The following is an 8,469-nucleotide window of genomic DNA, read 5'->3' on the forward strand; positions in this document are numbered from 1 at the left end:
CAAAGTAGCTGTTGCGGTGACTGATATTTCGTTCATAATTCCTCCCAGAATTCCAAAGTATTTACCATTGTTTACAAACTGGTATACCTGTAAAACCGCTGTGATTCATGATTTCTCCGAAATACATCGACTTGGAGCGTCAAATTTCAGGATAGTAATGAGAAAAATAGTATCTATTATGTGATACCAAAACCTCATCAACAATGAAAAAAATCGGGGATGATGCTGTCGATCGGATTACGGACCTTTAAGGGGGTACTACACCCCTGTGGTAAATTTGTGACTATTGAGCTGATTGATTCGGCTATATATTGTACGGTACTTATGTGAAAACTGAACAATACAAAATTTTATTATATGACTATTAATTTGAAATGTCGTTATTCATGTCTGCTGAATGACGAAAGAATACATTGATCACACTCAAAGCCATTCAATATTAATTATATCACCTCTGTGTGACATAATTACTCACTGTGTGATATTAGTGAATATTTCTATAGGAAAGCCCTGAATAGGATTGTTAATGCTAATATTTAAATTGATAAGAATCTGTTTTGTGATACAAGTTTTATAAAAGGCACTATATACATCTTTGATAATATCAATAGTAAACTCTGAGTTTGTGTTAGGAATATGGCTTGTTTTTTCAACTACAGTAAATATTTATGTCATGTTTTGGTTAGAACCAAAGTTTTTACCATCCAGTTAGTATTAATGTGATAAATATATCAATGTGATAGGCATTAGTTTTAAATTTCTTTCATGTGGAATTCAGTATCTAGCTTTTGATGTACCGAGACATAGTGTATTTACTTCTGGTCTGTGACATCAACATGTTGAGGCAGCTGTTTTTCGCCTATCTATGCCAATCTTTAAAATGCATGCATATTGGATTGGATTGGATTTGGGAATTTCCGCCTATTTTTCAGGCGCACCACTGCTCAGCAGTGTACTTTGAAGACTTTATTTTATGTCAGCCCTATGAGCTCGTGATTTGAAACTGTAGCCAATGAAATGCGCGATGATGTCACCGACTCCTAAGAGTAAAATATTATAGTATAATGTTTGTTAATAATGACAATAATTAAATATATACTCTAGAGAAGTGGAAAACTGAAAGCGATTGTGTAGCCTGAAAACGGAAAGGGTAGATGATTGTGTAGCATAGCTGGGATGGTTACAGGCCTGCAAATGTATATAGGAACTATCAACTCCAGATTGAAACACTGAAAAAGAAACGCTTAGCCAGGTGCTGCATTATGTAACTCAAGTTGTTTTTTGATGTCGATCTTACGCTACCATAATAGTATGGTTTTGCAGGGTGTATAGAAATCTAATCAAGTTAGCAGGGAATAAGAAAGTACATGTAACATGGTTTCAAGTTTGAAATTTTTATGCCTCCACCGCGAGGCATACTGTTTTTTGCAATGTCCGTCCTTCCATCCTTCCGTCCGGAGGCTATATCTCGGGCATGGATGGGTGGATTGACTTCAGATTTTCAGGATAGGTGGGTCATGGTCAAAAACTCTGACTACTTTTTTTGGGTGAGGTTCAAGGTCATCTACTGAGGTAAAAGGTCATTTGAGGTCAAGGGGCCCATTTTCCTTATTTACCTCTTTTCTCGGAGACTAGGGGTCGTACGTTCCTCAAACTTGGTGGGTGGGTGCATCTTGACCCCAGACAGAACAAGTTTGTATTGGTTAGTGGGTCAAGGTCTCCTGAGGTCATGCAGGGGTCATTTGAGGTCAAATTAGCAAAAATAGTCATATGGCCATGAAACTTGGTAGGTACAGTCAACATTTAGAGCCAAATTTTTGGAAGGTCATTTTGGGGTCATCTGAGGTCACATTAGTAAAAACTGTCGTATGGGCATGAAACTTGGTGAGTACAGTCAACATTTAGAGCCTAATTTTTGAAGGTCATTTTGGGGTCATCCAGGGTCACCCAGGGGTCATCTCAGGTCAAATTAGTAAAAATTGTCATATGGGCATGAAACTTGGTAGGTACAGTCAACATTTAGAGCCAAATTTTTGAAAGGTCATTTCAGGGTCATCTGAGGTCATCCAGGGGTCATCTGAGGTCAAATTAGTAAAAACTGTCATATGGGCATGAAACTTGGTGGGTACAGTCAACATTTAGAGCCAAGTTTTTTGAAGGACATTTTGGGGTCACCAGGGGTCATCTGAGGTCGAATTAGTAAAAACTATCCTATGGGCATGAAACTTGGTGGGTAGTCAACATTTAGAGCCTAATTTTTGGAAGGTCATTTTGGGGTCATCAGGTAAGTGCCACATCACACCCTTTGGTGGAGGCATCACGGTCGATGCTGTGCGTCCAAAACCGCAACATCCGAGAACCGCGGTCCATCTAGTTTTATTTTAAGTATCAAAATGTGTCATTGATAGAATAAAATTCATCTCACTACAGCTGTCACAGCTGAATAGGACAACAAAAACAAATGGTATGGTATATTTTGTGTGAACTGTATATAATATATCGCTTCATTTGTGCCAATTTGAAGCTGTTTTCAAAAACATTGTAAATAAATAGACTGTATTTACTGCAGTTTAATGTAAAACTTTATGACTTGTAGCATTGTTTGATTTCTTGCATACAATGGTGTAACCAGCCGAGACGAATATACCTACAGGGATAGGAATCGAGCCTATTTGTGTGTACTTTAGATGTGTGTTCCATCTCTGTTATGGCATCTATTTGGAATCACCAATCCACTTATTAGCCTTGTAGGTTGACTAAACTATATCACCAAATCATTTAAGGGATGGGGTATGAACGTTTGGACAGTATTTATTGTGCGACATTAGAGCACATCAGACATATCGAATTGCATTCTGAATACGAAGAATGTCCTGATATCAAATAATTTTGATTTTTTGAAATTCGCAATGTTATACACACTTTATGGCAAATCATTAAAATTGACATTTTTGATATTTAACAGTACTCGAAGTAAACTTTATAAATCTGATGATTTATACTTGAAGTGTATGTAGGTGGGATGAAAAGCCGATGATCAATTGAAAATTTTGATCATTGAAGATATGGATTTTTCCCCAAAACACCAAAAAAATTTTTGGGAAAAAAATCCATATCTTCAATATGAAAGGTCAAAATTTTCAATTGATCGTCAGCTTTTCCTCCCAGCTACATACACTTTAAGAATATATCATTAGATTTATAAAATTTACTTCGAGGACTGTTATATATCAAAAATGTGAAACATATCAAATTTTAATAATTTGTCATAAAATTTGTATTATTTCGTAAATTTATGCCTGATGTGCTCTCATGTCCCACAAAAATACTGTCCAAACTCCATCCCTTAACAGGTCCAAAAAATGAAAAATTGACAATTTTCATGCAAAAAAAGTGGAAATTTTGTTAAAATCAGCTAAAATTGCCCAAAAATGCTCATTTTGTGTCTCAATTCAGAAAAATATGGTGAACTTTAAATTTTAAAATGCATACACGACCGTGTTCCAATGTGTCTCCAGGTTTTGTATCAATTTAAAAATCTCTAAAGTATACCACATTTTTCTGAATTGAGACATCATTGGTAAGACATCATATGCCTTTTACTTCTCAATATATTGTTGAGACACAAAAAGGGCCACACAAAAGTGCTTTCTTCTGATTCGTCTCAGGTAACCAGGGGGCCAGATATTGGAACACTAACTTGCTCCCTACTTGCCCAAACCCCATGAGTCGACCATTTGCCTCAATGGATGATTCGTATTGGTGTGTTTATGCCAGCACTGGTAATACATATCCCTTTGTATATCTCTTCCTGCTAGAGCTATATTTTGGGTCATTAATCTCATTGTATCGCAACATGATAAACTAAACTGACCTCAAAAAGAAACTTATGATAATTTTTTACAACTTGTGAATCACAAGGTCATATCTTAAAATACTGTCAATCAAAATGAACCAAAATTACACAAAGGATTACTTTAATACTCTACTCAAAACACATGTCAGTAACCAAGCAGTTGTCCAACTGACACAACAGCAAAATGCACTGTCATGGGACAGCTTCCTGGACTTCCTCCACTTTCACAGCCCAACATTTGGCACCCAGCACAAAAAATCTGTGAGAATGCACACAAGATCCTTGCTCTGATGATAAAACGGTGCCGCTTTCTGCTTTTCATACACTTTTTTCATGAAACAGGGCTGGGCTGTGAATGTGGTCCAGTTAGCTGTTCCATGTCAGTGCATTTTGCTGTTGTGTCAGTTGGATAACTGTTTGGTTACTGACATGTGTTAAGAGTAGAGCATTGAAGTAAACCTGTGTGTAATTTTGGTAGAATTTGATAGACAGGATTTCAAGATATGTCCTTGTGAAAAATTATAAGTTTCTTTTTGAGCTCAGTTTACTTTACCATGGTTTGCATCAATTCTTCTTTTACCGGTACTTCACTAATACCTTGCAATAGGCACGAGTTTCTTTCAAAGAAAAACACTTTTTTAAATCTACACAAATCAAGACTGATATCAAACTTTCTGGAACACATTAGCTCTGATACCTTTTCTAAGAGTTATTTTATACCTTTTCTGGGAATAATTCTACGCACAAGTATAAGCCTAACCCTAACCCTGAAACGCAGGGTAAAGCAGGCCCGAAACACTCTGATGCTAGTCCAAGGACGGCATACATTTTGCGATTCTTAATATCACAGATCTGTTAATATATTAATAAATTATCATCTCTTACACAACCAGTTTGTGCCAGTCCTGACATACAGTCTGGCTCAAGACTAGGCAAAACTCTGTTCTGTGATTGGTTCAACATGTCCATGACATCATGGATAATCGATCAATTATTAAGAGTCACATTTTTGAATGTTGCTGACATCGGTTTAGGCTGTGTGTACGGATCTCTGGGTAAACCAACCAGAATTGTGCCAAAAACATTGGGTGTGCAGAGTAAACCAGAATCGTACTCTTTTCTGTGATGGAAATGGGCACATTTGAAACCCTTCCAGAACTGAAGTTGTGGACTTTGTACACTTTCCAATGGGCCATTCCATTTCAAATTCACACTCCCCCTGTGGTAGATTTGGTTTTGGGTAACAAATCATAAGGATCTCAAAATGACAATCATATTTCACACATCACTGCTTTATCATGGTTTGCACCATGTTTTTTATTCCATCACTAATATATAAATAATACCACAAGGCTCAAGTTTCTTTTGAAGAAACACAAAAAGTTTCTTATGCCTACATAAACTTTAAATCGAGAATGATACAACTTTCCAGAAATAATTAATAATGTCACTGGCATCTTGAACCCAAATTGAATATGACCCATGAACAAATCCGGTTTCAACAGGTTTGGGCTGTATGTGTATGAAATACTGTAAAACATGAAATGTTTGTGTGCACAGACATGAGAATGATCATCCATGAAAAAACCTGAAAAGTTAGAAAAAGCCTAAAAAGTGTGTGAAATTAGGCTAAAAAGGCCAAAAACTGGCTGAAATTAAAAGAAAGTGTGGAAATTTGGACAAAAAAAGCCTGAATTCAGGCTTAAACCTGAAAATTCTCATGCCTGCGCAGTGCATAAACATAAAAATTTTGTGAGTGCATTTGATTTGCGAAATTTTCATGCACATGATTATTTTTCCAATAGGCCTTTTAATAAGGAAATGTACAAATTGAGAAAATTTCATTTTGCAGAAACATGGGTTTTTTTTCCAAGACACAAAATTTCAATACTCCCAAAATATGTTCCACAGTAGCCATATCAATTAATTTTCTCACAAAATGGGGCATTAATTGTTGTACACTGCTGTACACATTTCGTTTTAGGAGCAGTTTTCCCAGTCCATATTTAAAGACAAAATAGAGGCTGGTCGAGCGCAGATCCGTTGGAACACGCTTTTCAGTACGGAATAAATGCTAACCTCATTGTGACATCATCCAAGCAGCAAAGTTCATTTCCCATTGAAAAAGCGTTATCCGACGGATCTGCAGTTGACTATTCTGATAAGAGTCAAAGGATATTTTCATGCACAAAATGAAGCAGCAGAAAAAATGTGTTAAAACTATTTTCTCACTGATTTTGTTTAAATCTATAACATTTATAGAAAATCAATCTTAAGTTCTAAAAGTTTTCATCTCTTCTTGGCCTTAAGGGGTACTACACCCCTGGCCAATTTTGTGCCTATTTTTTTTTTTTTTTCAAAAATTATAGTGCATTGGTGATAAGTAAGATATGTATATTATAGGGGCAAGGACTACAACTACTGCACTGAAAATTCATCAACTCACGGCAAGTAGTTATTGATTTATTGGTTTCCCTCATTTTTGACTAACTCCACAATTGTTGTCTGTGTTGAAATAAAATTTCCAGTGCAGTAGTTGTAGTCCTTGCCCCTATAATATACATATCTTACTTGTCACAAATGCGCTATAATTTTTGAGAAAAATGCAAAAATAGGCAAAAATTGGCCAGAGGTGTAGTACCCCCTTAAGAAATAGCCAAATTCATGACAACTGAACAGGGTCATTACATTCATAGATGGTTAATATTTGTATACTACATGCTTGATAGCAATTGTTTGAATGGCTTGGCTGATGGTAAAATAATGAATGGTATAAACAGTCTAATTCATGTATGATTGATATAAAATGTTAACATCAAAGATAGACTTACTTCAAACTGACATCAAACCAATATGCCACAGCACACTTCAACCCAACAGCATAATTGCATAACAACATAATTGATGATAAAAACTTGATATTAATATAAATGTCAATAAATGCAGAGATCTAGCCAAGCATTAATATGCACTTGAGAAAGTCTAACCCAACATTTAAGAAGGCACATATTACTTCTAAGTGTTTGATTTAAGGGGCATAAGTACAAAAACTTCAAATAAGCTGCCAATTTTCTTGCAGTGATGTTTAAATGTTACTGTTAATTACAAGCATGCAAAAATGATATGTGACCTGCTACCACGAAATGAGCATAAAGATGCAAGTTGGTAGTTTCAAGACATCCTGGCTGCTGAGTTGATGTTCTTTGTTTACCGCGCACTTGTACAAGCCAGTAGTGTGTCCTTTGTGAATGGCCCATTGTGCTTACATTCACAAAGGACGCACACACATACATTAGCTTGAACAGGTGCGCATGAAACAGAGAACACCAATGCAGTAGCCAGGACATTTTGAAACTACAAACTTTCGACTTAACTCTCATTTTGTGGTAGCAGGTCACATATTCAAAATAAATCAAATTAAACACCTCCACTGCATCGATATATTTCAAAATCTGAAAGTGATTGATGTATAATAAAAATAGCAGGGTAGATGACAGAAAGTTGGAGCACCAACTTGGAAACACCAATCATAACAGAGGTGTTGGTAATTTTCCTTAAAAATCTGATCTGGCCGAGTACCTGCGCACAGCATTAAGAAATATTTTCGTCTGAGTTTATCCGAGCAATAAGCTACTTGGGTATTGCCCCCCACCCCCAATGTTTTGTTGTTGCTCTTTTTATGCTGAAATATCATGTGTTTTTTTTTAAAGACAAGTAAACATTTACAGAATTTTATGGCCCAATTTCCTGAATTCTCTGAGATTAGACCCAAAGAGTATCCACTCACAATTGCCCTGTGTGTAATGCTGTAGTATGCACCATTTAGGTTTGTCATCCAAGGAGGGCAAATGGTGTACCTCCGACATTTAATGGCTAAAGCCTGATATGGTTTAGCCACAATTTGGAATGATACTTTGATGTATCCTTGGTTTAAGATATTTATGAGTTCGACTAGTGTAAAGACTTCCATCAAGGTATTTTAATACTGCTTAAAAGCAGTTTATGGAATAAAGCTGTATAACCCTTCTATACAAGATTTCTGTGCTAGGCTAATTCCACACAGAATATGCATGAATGACAGTATAAATGACAGCTATGTAAATAGCACAAGGGCTTGTATACGTCATTGCAATCTATGGACACCTCAAAAATGTTCACTCTAGTACATGCAACAATTATGGTACACAAACCTGATATTTGGCACAAGAAAATTGGCCATTTTTTCCTTTGCTGCACCATAACTCTACAGTGAAAAAAAGTTACCAAGCAATTTTAAAATGTTAGTGTTTTATAATAATCATCTTTCTTCATCTTGGACAATATTTATTGTATCAATGAAATCATATCATGTAATTATTCCTGGAATGTTTTCCATCATATTCTTATATAAAGTTATTTAATACATCAAACAACAAAAAGATCATAGTCATTCAGCTGGTCACATGTAATTAAATGCCTATTTTTTCACATGATTTTTGAAGAAAAATACATTAAATACATGAACAAATATGTCAAGTAATTCTTGGCCCTAGCATCAATTTGGCTACAAGCTCCTTTGCAAATACGTGGGCATGCAACGCAATCTGGAAGAATCCATGCCTCCACTGTATACT

This window comes from Amphiura filiformis, chromosome 9, assembly GCF_039555335.1.
Source record: "Amphiura filiformis chromosome 9, Afil_fr2py, whole genome shotgun sequence".
Classification (NCBI taxonomy): Eukaryota; Metazoa; Echinodermata; class Ophiuroidea; order Amphilepidida; family Amphiuridae; genus Amphiura; species Amphiura filiformis.